We start from the raw sequence: 17,430 nt of genomic DNA, 5'->3' as shown, positions 1-17,430 counted from the left end.
GAGTTCTGTATGTGTTCTGTATGAGGGTTTGTTGAGATGTTACCTGAGGTAAATTGAAGATAATCTATATGTAAATGCAGTAAAACTATATTTAAAAGGAAGCTACTGAAGGATTGACAAGAGATTCAGGAGGATGGCACCTTGAAAGGGAAAAACCATTGCCTGAGATGGGGATGCAAAATGTTTGTTTTAGTTACTTTTCTCATTGCTGAGACAAAATACCTGATGCCCAAAGTTAAGGGAGGAAAGGTTTATTTAGCTCACAGTTTGAAGAGGTTTCAGTACATAATCAGCTGGCTCCATGACAAAGTGGTGTGGCTTGGCAGATGAGCAGCATCATTATGGCAGGCAGAAGGTAGCAAAGCAACAAGTAAGGGACCTTAATATTGTCTTTCTTGCCCTTCATCTTATCCAGACTATTTAGGGTTGGTAGCACTCACACCCTTTATCCTAGACCCCTTGAGCCTAACATTGTACCATGAATCAATTCCAGCATCACACACTCTAGATCCAGCCACCTCTGAAAATGCCCCACCTATGACTGCATGAGGCTTTTGGCCGAGTCGTATAATACAAGCCATAACAACTACTAATCTCACAATAAAATATTTAATATTATCATTACTATACCAGCATATTCAATTTTACCCCATTGAGTCTGCTGGGGCCGAAAAAATAAATTCATGGTCAGGCTTATATTTCTGAAGGGCTTTTCTTTTGGCTGTACAAAGTCCCACTAGAAGCTTTGAAATTTGTTCTTCTAAGGTCTAAAATACCATTTGGGCTAAGAAATGTACTATTCAGACTGTATTTTTCTTTTCTTCCTTCTCTTTAAGGAAAGCTGGCACACTGTTCTACAGACAAAAGGAAAAGAATCAATGGGAAAAGGTAAAGAGGCTTAAAGGCATTGTACAGAAAATAAAGAGAAAAAACAAATAGAAGTCAAATTCAAAAGCAACCTTTAAGTAGTGGTTTCTCAAGGCCAAGCTAAATTCTTTCCCTTCTTGTGAATGGATTATTCTCTTTCTTTTATTTCATCAGATAAATTGCCTCTCTGTTGTTTCACTAGACAACATTCTTCGCTCAGGTTAATTCAGATTTTATGTCAGTTATAGTCAAAAGAAATCACACCACTAGACAAAACTAATCAAATAAATGCCTTTGTGTCTCATACCACTTGGTCCTGTTTAAGGAGAAGCCAATATTTACTTCAGCCTTATTATGTGGGCATTGTTGTATGTCGGTTCAAAATATTAGTGTAGTTGTTTTTTGTGCATTTTGATCTCCATTTTATACTTGATATTATCTGGTCTTGCTCCTTAAGCAAAATATACATGCAGATACAGAAGCAGATGCAAAGTTAAATGCAAAAGCAGAAAAAACTTAAACCTGAGAAAAAAAATCTGAAGTCTAGGCTTGCAGAGCTAAACATCCTATTGCATATACTAAAGGAGTTAGTGATGATGGAACAAAAAAGCAAAGAGTAGCTTCAAAACAGAGCAAAGCCTGGGAAGAAGGAGAAGGAACATCATCTGTCTCAACTACCTGTGAGCAGAATAGAAGGGACAGCGATCACCACATGGAGTCAAGAGTTGTCACCTCTTCATGTCATTCACCTAAACACGGCCCATCATTCAGCAGTTCTGAAGACTTTCTACCCCCTAAGCAAGAGAGGGGTGTTTGAGCCCCTTGTATATACTCAGAGCCACTAAAGATAACATCTTGCTTCTGAACAATTGGGACTACAGCAGGGCCAGCTGGGATTCCTCAACTGGAGAGATATCAGCAAATGTATGGCTGCTGTTACAGGGAAAGCCAGTGCCCGGTCCAAAAGGAAGAATCCAAGATTTCAACCACTTTTCTGAAAATCTGAAACTTTTCACATATGAGATCTTAAGGTTTTGTGCCTGAACAGCTACAGCTTCCCAGAAGAGAAAAAACAACATTGCCTCTCTGACCCAGTTCCTCACTAATAAAATAGAAGCTGGATTCAAAAGAAACCTTTAAGTAGTAGTTGGTTTCTGTTTCTTACACCTCTTCTTTCCCATTTTTTCTTTACCACCTACCACTCTGTACATTGGCTATATCGCCAGATTTCCAGGAGTAAGTAGTCATCTGCTCTTTCACTCTCGTCCTGATTTTCCTGAGATTTCCCAAAGGCTCTTGTTCATTTGTCATGTTTAAAATCCTTAACACAGGGGCTGGGGATTTAGCTCAGTGGTTCTGCTGCCTGCTTCACAAGCGCAGGGACCCGAGTTCGATTTCTGGCACCAAAAAAATTAAAAAATAAAATAAAATAAAATAAAATCCTTAACACAAACATACAGTTTTGTGAGAACATTCCAAGCCTAGCCTCACATTCACACTCAACAGCAGTGAAACTACATGGAATCTCTCCTAGTGATAAATACAAACCGGCCCCTATCTATGGCCCATGTAATATGTAGCTACAGTAAAGAAAAGATATGACAGGAAAAGTCAGTTTGCTGACATGACTGAAAGGTCTGTTTCAACATGTTTATTCCTTAGTAGAATTCCTTGGCGTTACCTTGGATAATCCCTCCTGGTTTTCCAAAGAATATATCTTAATCTCTATTTTCCTCTCTCTCTCTCTCTCTCTCTTGCTATTTGTCTCTATCACCTCCACTCTTAACTTAGATGGCTGGAGCCCATCATGCCAAATCACCAGCCAGAAGACCTGTTTATTCTTTGTTTCCACATATTTGGAGTATTGGCAAGAGGAGGGAAAAGAAAAAAGTAGTTCATCTGGTTCTGGATACAATAATACAGCAAGAAGGATGAGAACACGTGGCATTATTCCCCCATGCTAACAGAGACATAGAAAAAAAACCTGCTGCTCTTCAAACCAAAAGGTATTGGTTCTCGTCCTGGATCTGCTACTGGCCAGCTATGAGTCCTCTAGATAAAGATTAAATATACCTTGGCTTTGCTGAAGTCACACATTGTGCACTAGAATAATCATCAGTTTCTCAGGGAGTAATTGAGACCCAGATTTCTAAAGCAATTTTCTTGAAATCTAATCACTATACAAAAGAATGAATTTTTTCTGTACTTAAAGATTTGGAGATGAGGATATGACTCATTTGAAAAATATGTTTTGTAGTTTTGGAAACACCTGAAGTTAAAGTGAGTATAAAGATCACTCTTTCCAGGTGTAAAGCTAGCGTGAATGTATTACTGCACATGGAGACAAAAATGAGGAACTTAATTCTCTGATATTTTAAAATTTAAGTAGGTTAATGTTCAAGTAGAGAGTTTCAAGTACCCATGAGAAAACTGACTCATCAGTGCAAACACCACAGATTTAGTAGCTATAAAAAATGGGAAATGAACCACCAAAGAGAAGAGAAGAACAAGAAGTCTAAAATGATACTGAATTTTGATAGGCAGAAGTAGAAACTGTCAAGAAAACTAGAAATAATGATCACAAAAGTAATAGCGAAAACAGACCGGAAGCTCAGACAAGCGAGGAGAAAGGTAGAATCCACATTTTTTGAGCATTTATCAGGAAGAGACTATTATGCTCTTCCATTTTCCATGTTTCCTTATTAATTAATATTTTTAAAAAGCTAATGTACTTATTATTAACTTCATTCCTAAAATGAGAAACATAGTTCAAAGAGGTGAACTGATTTGTTGAAGATCAGGAATAATGCATGGTAGAGACTTTGTTCAAATTTAGTCTGTGCTTTTGAAAATAATTCTGTCTTCCATTTGCCATGTTTAAAACAAGGATAATGAGCAGAATGTTAGATAACAAGAAAACACTAGTTTACTTTCTTTGATTTCTCATTGATATCCCATGAAATAACATACAATTTTTTTCTACTTCAAATTTATGTTATTTTTAATTACACATGTACCATATTTATCTGATCTTTCTTCTTTTGCTGCTCCATTGCCTATCCTCTGAATTCTCAACCACATTTCTTTTTCACACTTGACTTCTCTTTCTTTCCTTTTCCTCCTCCTCCTTCTCTTCCTCCTCCTCCTTCTTCTCCTTCACCTCCTCCCCATTCTTCTTCTTTTGAGATCTCAGCTTTTAAAATCTTTACCCTTTTACATAAAACAAAGTGGAAAAAGTAAATTAGGATTAAACTGCTAATACAGACAACTGGAAGAACACATACTTTTTTAAAAATTCAGATAGAAAAACAGGTCTTATTTACAATCAGGGAACACATCATTATTTCCAGAAGAAATGGCTTCCTTGAATTTACCCATTTTCTGATTTTTCAGATATACCAAGACCCCATTGATGACATTAGAATTCTTCTTGCACTACTGCTTCTTTTAGAAATTTATTCTTCTCTCCTTTTAACACTCACCTTTGACCTGTTCTCTTCACTGTCCCTTAAATCATTCTCTCTTCCCTTTATTTACAGAAGGCTTTGACCTCTTTCTCATCCCCAAATCCTACCATGTCATTGATCCATCCAAAATCTCTCTATAACTTTCAAGTACTTTCTTATTCCTAGGGATCTTTCCACAGCTCTATTTCAAGTACCGCCATGGCATGTCCTTGGCCTTGTTATCAAATGCAGCTATTTTACCACAGAAATAATAATAAATTCAGTCTGTTTAAAACCACCTCTTCCTATCCTTCCAGCTTACTTTGTCTACTGTGACCAATCTAACTTGTCTTGTCCATTAAGAAGTTCTTTAGCCCATGAATTCCTCTAATTTTAACTATTAATCACTCTTTTCCCTTACCATCTTCCTTAAAGTGATAGAGTTATGTTGACCAGGCATAAGGAAAAATATGTAAATTGAAAATAGTTTACCACACTTAAGATTAAAAGAAACTTGATAGCAAATCTTTCAAATGCTCCTCATCAAATATCTAAAAGCAAGAACTGTGAATTCTGTTTGCTGCTTTCTCTCCTGTATAGTGCAAAAAGATGTCTTGATCCTATCCTTTCTTGCTTTTTCTGAGGAGTCAGTGTCTACAATTATCTTTCTCCCCTTTTGTACCATCAGTGTCGGCCTCTTTACTAGATCAATCATGACTACAAGAGCACATCTTTCATCTTTAAACATCTCACTAACATTCAAGGCAACTGACGAAATACTCTGTCTCTTTGCTTCTGTGACTATGTAATCTTTTAAATCTTTTGGTATCATATTCTACTTCCCCAGGTTCTAAATATTAGAGAGTCTTCTACCTCTATTCCGGAGCTTCTTCTATTTTTAACCTAGATTTTCTTTTTGGGTAGTCACATCAAGTTTCATGATTTTAAATACTTTGTATACACTGAAATCTCTCATAATATTATGCTACTCCCTGACATTTACATTTGAATGTTTAAAAAAACTTCTTAAACTTAATTGATTCCCCGTTTTTAGTGAATTCAGCATGTCTGGACTGCTCAAACCCTACATATTCTAATTAGGGATGTCCTGAACATTCTTCAGGACTATCCTTTTACTGACTCTTAGGAGCTAAGAGCTGAGCTTTTAGAACATTCTGCTTAGTAAAAATGTCTTTGTATATCTGGAAGTGTGTATCAATTTGAACTTAGGGAACTGTTCAGGGTGGACACTGAATAGCTAAGGTCAGCCATGTGGCTGTTCCATGCCTATGCAAATGACCACCCAATGCAAATCCTTGAGGCCAGCCAGGCTTAGATGATCTTCCCTGGCTGGGGAAGATCTACTCATCCACCCACTCATTGAAGCCAAGAGTCAAACGATCAACTTTGAGTTACCATTTTTTCTTATCACATACATCTAATCTGTCACCAAGTCCTCATGGCTCCAGCTCCAAAACATGTTCTCAATTTGTGTGTTTCTTTCCATCTGGGCATTTACCATTCCAGTACAAGTCAGTCACAATCATCTTTTGTCTAGGCTGTTGCAGTGACCTTCTAAATGGTCCCACACTTCATATCTTGCAAACCATTCCTCATATAGCACAAAGAATGCTCATTAACATTTACATTCTCCAGTGTGTTTGTCTTGTGTTGAGTCAATCCAAACTGCTTTACTTAGTCTACAAGTCCTATATGATCTTGTCCTATGTATATTATCTCCTATCATTCTTACTGACACTGATTAAGTTTCTGGATATTTTTTTTCTATTCATCCAACAACCCAAATGCATTCCTATCTCAAGTGACTTATATCTTTTTTTAGTTATTTGGTATATATATCACTAGCTATAATATATACAATATGACAGCAAATGTTTTCTAATCTTAATCTCAGATAGAGCCTAAAATTGGTCAATATGTACTTGTTGAATAGTAGGACTTAGTTTATTATAGAAGTTAGCAAAGAAATTATAGGAGCAGAGAGTGACACTACCTTTGTAAGCACTGGATGGAAAGGAAAGAAATTTAATTGCAAACTGTAGTACACCTCCTATTTACAAGGCCATCCTTATTATGAGATAGACGTGTCATATTACCTTTGTCTGATTGCAGTAGATCTATCCAAGTACATTTCCTGTAAGTCTGTCTTTCTAACAAGATCTTACCCAGAAAAATAAGTGATGGTCTTTAACTTTGGAAATATAATTTATATTATGAATTAATTTGTATTCTGGTTATTTCTTGCATTATTCTCATGCTATGTACCCCTTAACATTAACTAAAAATATTTGCATTTCTACTACATCATTCCTCATCACTCTTCATGTTCTACTTCTCTAATTCCTTGTCTGATTTATTCCTGTCTCCAATTTATTCTTTCAATTTCTAAGTAAGAGAACAAGATTTTGAACCTGGATCCTCTGCATTTCTCCATCAATACTTTCTCCTACATAGCAATCACTAATTCTAATTTAAACATCTCAGTCACTTTTGTACTTTAATAAATTAAACTTTTATTAGTTGCTCAATAAATGGATTGCAGAATGAATTCCAATGTTTATTCTGATCGCTCTAATCTTCACACCTAGTGTATAAGATATTTTGACTTAGATATTTTGAAACAACACCTGTATCAAAGTAAACTGTTCTTTATTCCTGAAAAGTTACCTTTCCAATTTTTCCTATTTCTTTTAAGGTTGACACTAACACTTTTCAGTAACTAATATTTGCAAGTTTGAAGTCAGTCTTGATGTCTTCTCTCATCTTGCTGTGCTTCTCTATTATTAAATCATATTAATAATCTACATGAACAACAACATATAATAATCACTTACTTTATCCTGGGCACTGTCTAAGTATTGGAATTCAGTAATACACAAAATTTTGAACCATCCTAATACTATCTCTTGAGAAATAATAAACAAATGCACAAAGATAAGTCAAGTATATAGTATATTAGAAGGTACTGAATGCTATAAGAGAGTGATGGAGAGGGTTGAAGGCTATAAATGTAACAAGGATAATCAGAATAAACCTCACTAGGTATAGATAACATCTGAGCAAGTACCTGAAAAGAATATTGGAGTAACTCATAAGCATAACTATAAGAAAAGCATTTATACTAGAGGGAACACCAAATATCAAGGCTTTGAAGCTAATGAACATCTGGCAGGTTCCAAAGTTAGCAAAAATAGGAAAACATGGCTGGTGTGGGAATGAGTGGGATGGATACTGGGAAAAGATGAAGCCAGAGCATAGAAAGACAAATACTTCATTATCTCACTTATCTGGGGAATCTACAAAATTTGATCTCACAGAAACAGACAGTACAATTGTGGTTTCAGAACTGAAGGAGTTTTGAGAATGGAAGATGCTAAGGAAACATTGGTCAAAATATACAAAATTATAATTAGGTAGGCAGAATGACTTCAAGAAATCCACTTTAAAGCATGATAGCTATAGTTAGTGATAAAGTATACTTGGAAAATGCTAAAAGAATAGATTCTTCAGTGTTCTCATTACCAAAATGATAACTATGTGATGTAATGCACATTAGCCAGATTTAGCCATTCCACAATGCACAAATATATACTTCAAAACTCATGTTGTACATGATAAATACATGCATCTTTCTGTGGCAACATAAAAATTTAGAAAGTATAATGCAAAATATTTTCAATCAAAACATTTCAATTATTACTGGCTAATTTTCACAGTTCTTAAGTGTTTATATATTTATATATTTTATGGCTTCTATTTATGTTTAATCTTTTAAAATTAAACTTTTAGGTATAACTGACTCATGATAAATTAATTATATTTATGTACTTGAAATGTATAACTTGATTAATTTGACATATGTTTACACCTGTGAAATCTTCACCACAATCAAGATAATGAACATATCCTTCACTCCATAATTTTCCCCTTTATAATTCCTCCCTCTCCACCATCTCTGCCATCCTCCTAACCTCGGGGAATCACTTTCTACAGCTATATATAGATATTTTTTCACTTTCTAAAATATTATACAAATTAAATCACTTAGTGTGCACTACTTTCTGTGGTTTCTTTAACTTGGCAAAATTATTTATTTATGTTCTTGCATCGCGGAATGTTATTGTATGGATCTGCCAAAATTTGTTTCTCCATTCAACTACTGAGAAAAGTCTGGATAGTTTCTAATTTTTGTTGCTATAAGTGGATATTTTATAAACATTTGTGCACAAAGAACACAAAAAAACTGGAACTAAAAAAGGTTTCTTATTTTTTATGACAAGAAGTCCTTATGCAGCTGATATTCATTATTCTAGAAACAAGGAAGAAATTGCCCAAGTATTATTTCAACCCAGAGAGAAAAATAGAAGTGAAAAACTTCCAATCCCCAGGACAATTTTTACATGCTGTACTAGTCATGTAAATATCCAGCCAATTTCACCCCCTTTTAAATCAAATCTAGTCCATCTTGGGTTTATTCACTTGAAACCCAAATAATCCAAACTATCACCAACAAGAAAATGCCCATCATAATTGCAACTCCTATGAGGACCTGATCTGGATCTTTGGTATATTTTTGTCATTATTCCCATCCAATGCAGGACTAAGCACATAGTAAATTCTTTGAAAAATGATATCCTTTAATAAAGAGAATAACTTTAATCATTTGAGACCACAAGGCAGATTGGTGCAGACTTCGAGAGGGAGAGAAGCAAATATGTTCCTCAATACATTCTGCAAAAGCAAAAGTTTAGGTGTAGTCCTGGCACTAGTTGAATAATCCCAAAACTTACCAAATACAACCTACAGTCTCAAATCCTAGTACTATGAATTAAAAGCTCCTAAATGCTTATTAAATTTGTATAAACTTTTTTTCTCTCCAGATAAAGCTTGCTAACGTCACAATATCTATATTAATTTGAATAGAGATAATTTTTATTGAAAACTTGGGATGCTAGGTAAATAAACACAGTTCCGGTAAGATTTCTTTAACTAGAAATACTCAGTCTGAAAAAAAAGAAAAAAATACTCAGTCCAATGAATTCATGACTAGGAAATAGTTTCACAAGATCAAAGTCTGAAGAAGTCCATGACCACTAGCCTAAGTGTGTTTACAGAGGCCGTTTATGAACCAGATCAAGTTCAGATCAACATCCTCAGCATCTGACCTTTATTCTTTCCTCATTCAAAGCTGTGTCCAGCACTTGACTTCCTGCCTCATCGCCAAAGACATGCTGATTTTCCCCAAAGATAAATAATGCATTAATAGTCCAGCAAACACATGTGCTGCAGAATGCAGAATGCAGAGCTAAGAGTTAGATATTACTAGTTTGTAAACATACTGAGGGCTTCCAGAAGTACTTTAACATAGTCCCAACCTCAGCATACTTAAGGACAAAGAAGAAGCAAGACAGGATTATGTAAGCTACTAGAAAATAAAAGTATAGCAGTGTATTGATAGGAAAGAAGAGGTAGTAGATTTTGTTAGCGAGAGAATATACTGCACAATACTAGCAGCTATCATGTTTGAGCAATTATTGCATGGCAAGAGCTATCTCAGAAACTTTGTAATATATGTACAATTGTCCTCATTGAACAGAGAAATAACTGCAGGTTTCTAAGGTTAGTGATTTTCCAGGGTGCCATATAATCAATAAATATCTGAAAGGGTTGGGATTCATGCAGATATAAGTCCAACTTTTAGTGAATTGTTTACTTGCTTTTATTGTCTGCCCTTGAAGCAGACTAATGAAATCTCCTTTTCCTTCCATTCCTTGCCCTTAGGGCTAATGTTACATTTTAGATTTCATTCAGAGCCAAGTTACTTTCTACTCATCACACTGATTTGGAATCTCAAGTGTTTCTTAAATGACATAGATATCTTCCACTCTGCTTACAGAGAATCCTCACAGAAATAGAAAAGAAAAAGAATGCAAGTAATGAGTCATCTCTGCTGCTTACTGCCTCATCCCATATACACTCACAAACACATAAAAGCACATGGTCATATCCACTCCATCTCCTATGACATGACAGATTTTGACAAGGGAGACACAGCTGGAATTGCTCATTCAGTAGCAATTGCAGCTTTCTCTGTCAGACCATAATAAATGACACAGGACTTCAGGCAAATGGACTTTCAAGTCAGAAGTCTGGTTCCAACAGACCGTAAAAGATCATACTGGAGGGCTGGGGATTTAGCTCAGTGGTGCTGCCTCCTGTGCCTCACACACACAAGGTCCCAAGTTCAATCCCTGGTACCAAAAAAAAAGAAAAGATCATACTGTAGTTATCCTAATAGCTGCCTTCCTTGACAAATGCTTCTCCTAGCTCTCTGTCCTACTGGTGCCTAACACAGTATAAATGGGATGCGCTTAATAAATAGATGGGGGAATGAAATGAAATCAATATTGATCTGAACTTTTCTTGAACCAGAGCTTCAGTCAAACTAACAACAAGAAATAGCTAGCTCACTCTGAGAGTTTTGCTAATGAGAACTTATTAGAAGATATATATACTCCCAAGAACATTCAATAACAGGAATGTACTACCACTCCTAGGCCTAAAGGAAAGATAAGATTTGAAGCTGTGAAGAAACCCAGTATCTAATGTGATAGAGGGATATAGAGAGACCTATCCAGGACAACAGCATGACAGGAAGGTAGCAGAAGAATGCAATAAGATAATCCACTTGACTGAATCTCTCTTTTCATTTAGGGCCTGAAATACCTCAATCCAGGCTCTCCTTGACTTGAGGGTTTGTGTTGAAAAGTCTGCTGTGATTCTGATGGGCTTTCCTTTGTATGTGATTTGTTTCTTTTCTCTAACAGCTTGTAGTATTTTGTTTTTCTGTTGGATTTCTGAGATCTTGATTATTATAGGTCTAGGTGTAGATTTTTTTTATCATGGCTAGCTGAAGTCCTACATGCCTCACTTATCTGTATATCAAATTCTTTTGCTTTGTTTGGGAAGTTTTCTGTCATTAATTCTGTGAAGAGTCTTTTTTTCATCATTTGTACTTTCTTCTGCTTTTTCATGGACTCCTATCAGTCTTATTCTTCTGTGTCATCTAGGAGCTGTTGGATTGATTTCTCATGGTTCCTTACTATTTAAGAGATCTCTCTGTTTTCATGGTCACTGACCACCACCCTGTCTTCTATATCTCATATTCTGTCTTCAGATTGGCTCAGTGTACTGCGAATGCTTTCAACAGAGTTTTTAATCTCCTGGACATCTGTTTGAATCTGTTTCATGGATTCCATTTCTTTCCTATGTTGGGCATTCATGGTTTCCATTTCTTTCCTATGCTGGGCATTCATGGCTTCCATCATAGTCCTGAACTCATCTATTTTTTTTTAATCTGTTTCTGTTCTAGAGTCTCTAAACATGTCTTTCATTCTGCTCACCATCTCTGCAGTTATCTGGGAAATTATTTCTGTTTTGAATTTTTCTAGAACCTCATTCATCTGTTTTGTTACTTCCTGTGCTATCAGTTCAGAGTGTCCAGGTGGTTGATTATCAGACTTTTCCACCTCCTTTCCCCCAGAATTTGCCTTTGATGAGCTGGAAGTCTGAGTATGAGCCTTGCTTAAGTGTCTTCTCATTTCTATTTTTGTTCTTGGTACTGTTTTTGGTTTAATTCCTGGGTTGATACTTCGATACTGCTTATTGTATTTTTGCTGTTTGTATTTAGAAGCCTTATGGAATGATTGCTTCTCAGAGGTATCTGCCAGATATAGCTGGTCTTTAAGTTTTGAGTTTCTAATGACTCTGAGGCAATCTCATTTTCACTGTACCAGGAAGGACAGCTGATTAGATCAATCACAACACCTTAGCCCAAGGATTACAATCAGCAACAACAATACTATCAAACACAGCTTAGAAAATGACATTTGTGGTAGTTATTAATTTATCACCTTTAACTGTGTGAATTAAATCAAAATCAAGGGGTGCATGCCCTACTGAGTCGCATGGAAGATGCCGAATCACCCTGCTGCAGACAGGCAGCCACCTGGTTCCACACTACGAAGATGCAGAGGACACCAGACCACCAGACCAAGGTACTGAGTACTGCTGCTCCTGGCCCAGAGGCAGGGGCTTTTGAACCACCGTCCCACTGCTCCTGGTCCAGAGGAAGGGGCTTCCCAGTCACCATCCCTCCTGCTGCTCCCAGCCCAGAGGAAAGGGCTTTTGGGCCACCTTCTGTCCCACTGCTCCTGGCACAGAGGAAGGGGCTTCCAGGTCACCATCCCTCCCACCACTCCCAGCCCAGAGGTAGGGGCTTCTGAGGGGCCATCCCACTGCTCCTGGTCCAGAGGAAGGGGCTTCCTGGCCACCATCCCTCCCACTGCTCCCAGCCCACAGGAAAGGGCTTTTGGGTCACCATCCCTACCGCTGCTTATGGCCCCTGTCCCACCTCTCCCAGCTCAGAGGAGGTAACCTGTGCAGGTGCTAACAGCACCCCACCCCAGTCGAAATGAGAAAACATGTAAATAAGTCTCAAAACCAGACTTTCAGATCACCTACAGCAACCTCAAAGGGAAATGAGATGGAACACTCTGATACTCAACCACCTGGACCCAACCCACTGAACTGGCAACAAAAGGGGATCTGGAAAAAATGAAATCAGAAATAATTTCTCAGATAACAGGAGAAATTGTGCCCCTAGAGCAAGACATGATTAATAAATCTAGAAAGGAAGTCAGGAATATGATGGAATCCCAACATAAGAAACAAATGGAATCCATAAAAGAGATGCAAATAGATTTCCAGGACATGAAAAACTCCACTGAAAGTCTACACAGCAGAATGAGCCAATGTGAGGACAGAATTTCAGATATAGAAGATAAGATTGCAATTAGTGGCCAGGAAAAGAAAAATTGCTTCAAAATTATGAGGGAACATGAGAAATCAATCCAGCAGCTGCTAGATGATGCAAAGAAGAATAACATAAGACTGATTGGGCTCAATGAAGAAACAGGAGAGAGTGCAGATGACATAAAAAATCTCTTCACAGAAATAATGGCAACAAACTTCCCAAGCATGGGAAAAGAGCTTGACATACAGATAAGTGAGGCATATAGGACTCCAAATAGCCTTGATCAAAAAAAATCTACACATAGGCATATAATTGTTAAGATTCCAGAAACACAACAGAAGAACAAAGTTATTGAAGTAGTCAGAGAAAAGAAACAAATCACATACAAAGGAAAGCCCATCAGAATCACAGCAGACTTCTCAACACAAACCATCAAGGCAAGAAGAGCTTGGAGTGACATATTCCAAGCCCTCAAAGAAAACAGCCTCCAACCCAGATTGATGTACCCTGCAAAACTGTCTTGCAAAATGAATGGAGAAATAAGATACTTCCATGACAAAGAGCACCTTAGCAACTTCATGAATACCAAACCAGCACTCCAAAGAATTTTACACAATATCATAGGAACAGATATTGAGGATCACAACCCCAGGAAGCAAAGCAGAATGAACTCATCTGGCATGACAAGAAATTAAATGTAAATGGGGAGAGCCCAACAAAAATGAAAAGTCATGGCAATGAAAAGTCAATACGTTTCAGTTATAACCATCAATGTTAATGGTCTCAATTCACCAATCACAAGAAATAGACTGGCAGAATGGGTCAAGAAGCAAAATCCAACAATATGCTGCATACAAGAAACACACTTAATTCAAAAGGAAACTCATAGACTGAAAGTTAAAGGGTGGAAAACAATACTCCATGGAACGGGAACCTGAAATAAAGCAGGAACAGCTATCCTCTTTGCAGATCAAGTAGATTTCAAACCAACACTGATTAACAGAGATGAAGAAGGACACTACATCCTTGTAAAGGGAACAATCCAAGAGGAAGAGATCACAATCATAAATATCTATGCACCAAACACTAGTGCACCCAACTATATAAAACAGATACTAACAGACATGAAAAGTCATATATGCACTAATACAGTTGTAGAGGGGGACCTCAACACCCCACTGTCACAAATAGATAGATCAACTAGACTAAAAATAAGTAATGAAATACTAGAACTCAATTGAACTCTTGAACAAATGAACTTAACAGATGTTTACAGAGTCTTCCAACCCACAAACTCAGAATACACATTCTTCTCAGCTGCACATGGGTCATTCTCCAAAATAGACCACATACTCACACATGGAACATGTTTAAGTAAGTGCAAAGGAATTGAAGTTATCCCCTGTATATTATCAGACCATAGTGCGATGAAATTGGAGATCCATAGTAAAAGAAACTCAAAAAATTACATAAACACATGGAAATTGAACAACACACTTCGGAATAACCAATGGGGTCACAGAGGATATTAGAGAAGAAATCAGACAGTTCCTTCAATTAAATGACAATGACACTACAACATATCGGAATCTATGGGATACAATGAAATCAGCCTTACGAGGGAAATTCATAGCAGTGAATACACATATTAGGAAAACAGAATGAGCCCAATTAAACAACCTGATGCTGAACCTCAAGCTTCTAGAAAAAGAAGAGCAGGACAACCCCAAAGCTCATACAAGGGAGGAAATTATAAAGATCAGAGGAGAAATCAATGCAATGGAGACTAAGAGAATGATACAAAAAATCAATGAAGCCAAGAATTGGTTCTTTGAAAGAATCAACAAAATTGACAAAGCTTTAGCCAACCTTGTCAGAAAAAGGAAAGAAAAGGCCCAAATCCATGCAATTAGGAATGAAAAGGGTGAAATGACAACAGACCCAGCAGAAAGCCAGAGGATCATCAATACCTACTTCCAGAACCTATACGCTAATAAGAGGGACAACACAGAAGAAATGGACAGATTCCTAGATACATATGAATTACCAAAGTTGAACGAAGAAGACCTAAAAATTCTGAACAACCCAATATCAACCAATGAAATTGAAAATGTAATTAAAAACTTATCACCTAAGAAAAGCCCGGGCCCTGATGGCTTCACTGCTGAATTCTACAAGACATTTAGAGAGGAACTGCTGCCACTACTCTTTAAACTCTTCAATGAAATTGAAAGGGAAGCAATACTCCCAAATTCATTCCTGGAAGCAAGCATCACCTTGATCCCCAAAGCAGAGAAAGACCCAACTGAAAAAGAGAACTATAGGCCAATCTCACTAATGAACATAGATGCAAAACTCCTTAATAAGATAATGGCAAACAGAATGCAGAAGATCATCAAGAAGATCATACACCCTGATCAAGTGGGATTCATCCCAGGGATGCAGGCATGGTTCAATATATGCAAATCAATCAATGTAATACACTATATCAATAGAGCGAAGGACAAAAACCATATGATTATCTCCATAGATGCAGGAAAAGCATTTGACAAAATCCAACATGCTTTTATGATAAAAACCCTACAAAAAATTGGAATAGATGGTCTCTACCTCAAACTGATAGAAGCCATCTATGAAAAACCAACAGCCAATATCATACTAAATGGTCAAAAACTGAAATCCTTCACACTAAAATCAGGAACAAGACAAGGATGTCCACTATCACCACTCTTGTTCAATATAGTTCTGGAAACATTAGCCACAGCAATTAGACAAGAGAAAGAAATAAAAGGAATAAAGATAGGTAATGAAGAAGTCAAATTGTCATTATTTGTAGATGACATGATACTCTGTGTAGAAGACCCCAAGAACTCCACCAAAAGTCTTCTAGACTTAATAACCAAATTCAGTCAAGTAGGTGGATACAAGGTCAACACACAAAAATCAATAGCTTTCCTCTACACCAATGACAGACTGACTGAGAGAGAAATAGGACAAATAATTCCTTTCACAATAGCATCCAAAAAACTGAAATACCTAGGAACCCTCCTAATGAAAGAAATCAAAGACCTCTTCTCTGAAAACTATGGCACTCTGAAAAGAGAGATTGAAGATGATATCAGAAAATGGACAGACATCCCCTCCTCCTGGGTAGGAAGGATTAATATAGCGAAAACGGCCATCCTTTCAAAACTGCTATATAGATTTAATGCAATTCCAATTGAGATCCCAGCAGCATACTTCACAGACCTTGAGAAAACAATCCAAATATTCATTTGGAACAAGAAGAGATCCAGAATAGCAAAAGCAATTCTAGGTAACAGAAACATAGCAGGGGGTATCACAATCCCCAACCTGCAACTATACTACAAAGCTACTGTGATAAAAACAGCATGACACTGGCAAAGAAACAGACTTGAGGACCAGAGGAACAGATTAGAAGATGCAGAAACAACACCAGACACACTCAGCCATCTCATCTTCGACAAAGGAGCCAAACATCCGCACTGGAGGAAAGATAGACTCTTTAATAAATGGGGCTGGAAAAATTGGGTTTCAACTCGCCAAAGATTAAAACTAGACCTATATCTCTCACCATGCACTAAACTAAAATCAAAGTGGATTAAAGATCTAATTATTAAAATAGAAACTCTGAACCAGTTGGAACAGAGTTTAGGTAGAACCCTTGAAGACATTGGTGTAGGAAAAGATTTTATGAACAAAACCTCAGTTGCCCATGAACTACCACAAACAATCAACAAATGGGATCTCTTCTTATTAAAAGCCTTCTGCACAGCACGAGAAACCACCAGCAGTGTGAAGAGACAACCCACAATGTGGGAAAAAATCTTCACCTGCTCTTCCTCAGACAAAGGTCTACTATCTCGAATCTATAAAGAGCTTAAAAAGATCAGACCTCCCAAATTTAAAGACCCAATCCAAAAATGGGCATCTGAAATGAACAGACATTTCTCAGACAAAAAAGTAGAAATAGCAAATAAATACATGAAAAAATGTTCAACATCACCGGTCATTCGAGAGATGCAAATGAAAACATTGCTGGGATTCCACTTCACTCCAGAAAGAATGGCTGCTATCATGAAATCAACCAAAAACAAATGCTGGTGGGGCTGTGGGGAAAGAGGAACCCTGCTCCACTGCTGGTGGGAGTGTAGACTGGTGCAACCACTGTGGAAATCAGTATGGAGATACCTTCAAGAACTAGGACTGGAAGTCCCATTTGACCCCGCTGTTCCACTGCTGGGGATCTTCCCCAAGAAT

This window comes from Heterocephalus glaber, unplaced genomic scaffold (genome assembly GCF_053883595.1).
Source record: "Heterocephalus glaber isolate CG9 unplaced genomic scaffold, H.glaber_assembly_v1.0 deba00001465, whole genome shotgun sequence".
Classification (NCBI taxonomy): Eukaryota; Metazoa; Chordata; class Mammalia; order Rodentia; family Bathyergidae; genus Heterocephalus; species Heterocephalus glaber.
Note: the sequence above shows the minus strand (reverse complement) of the source record.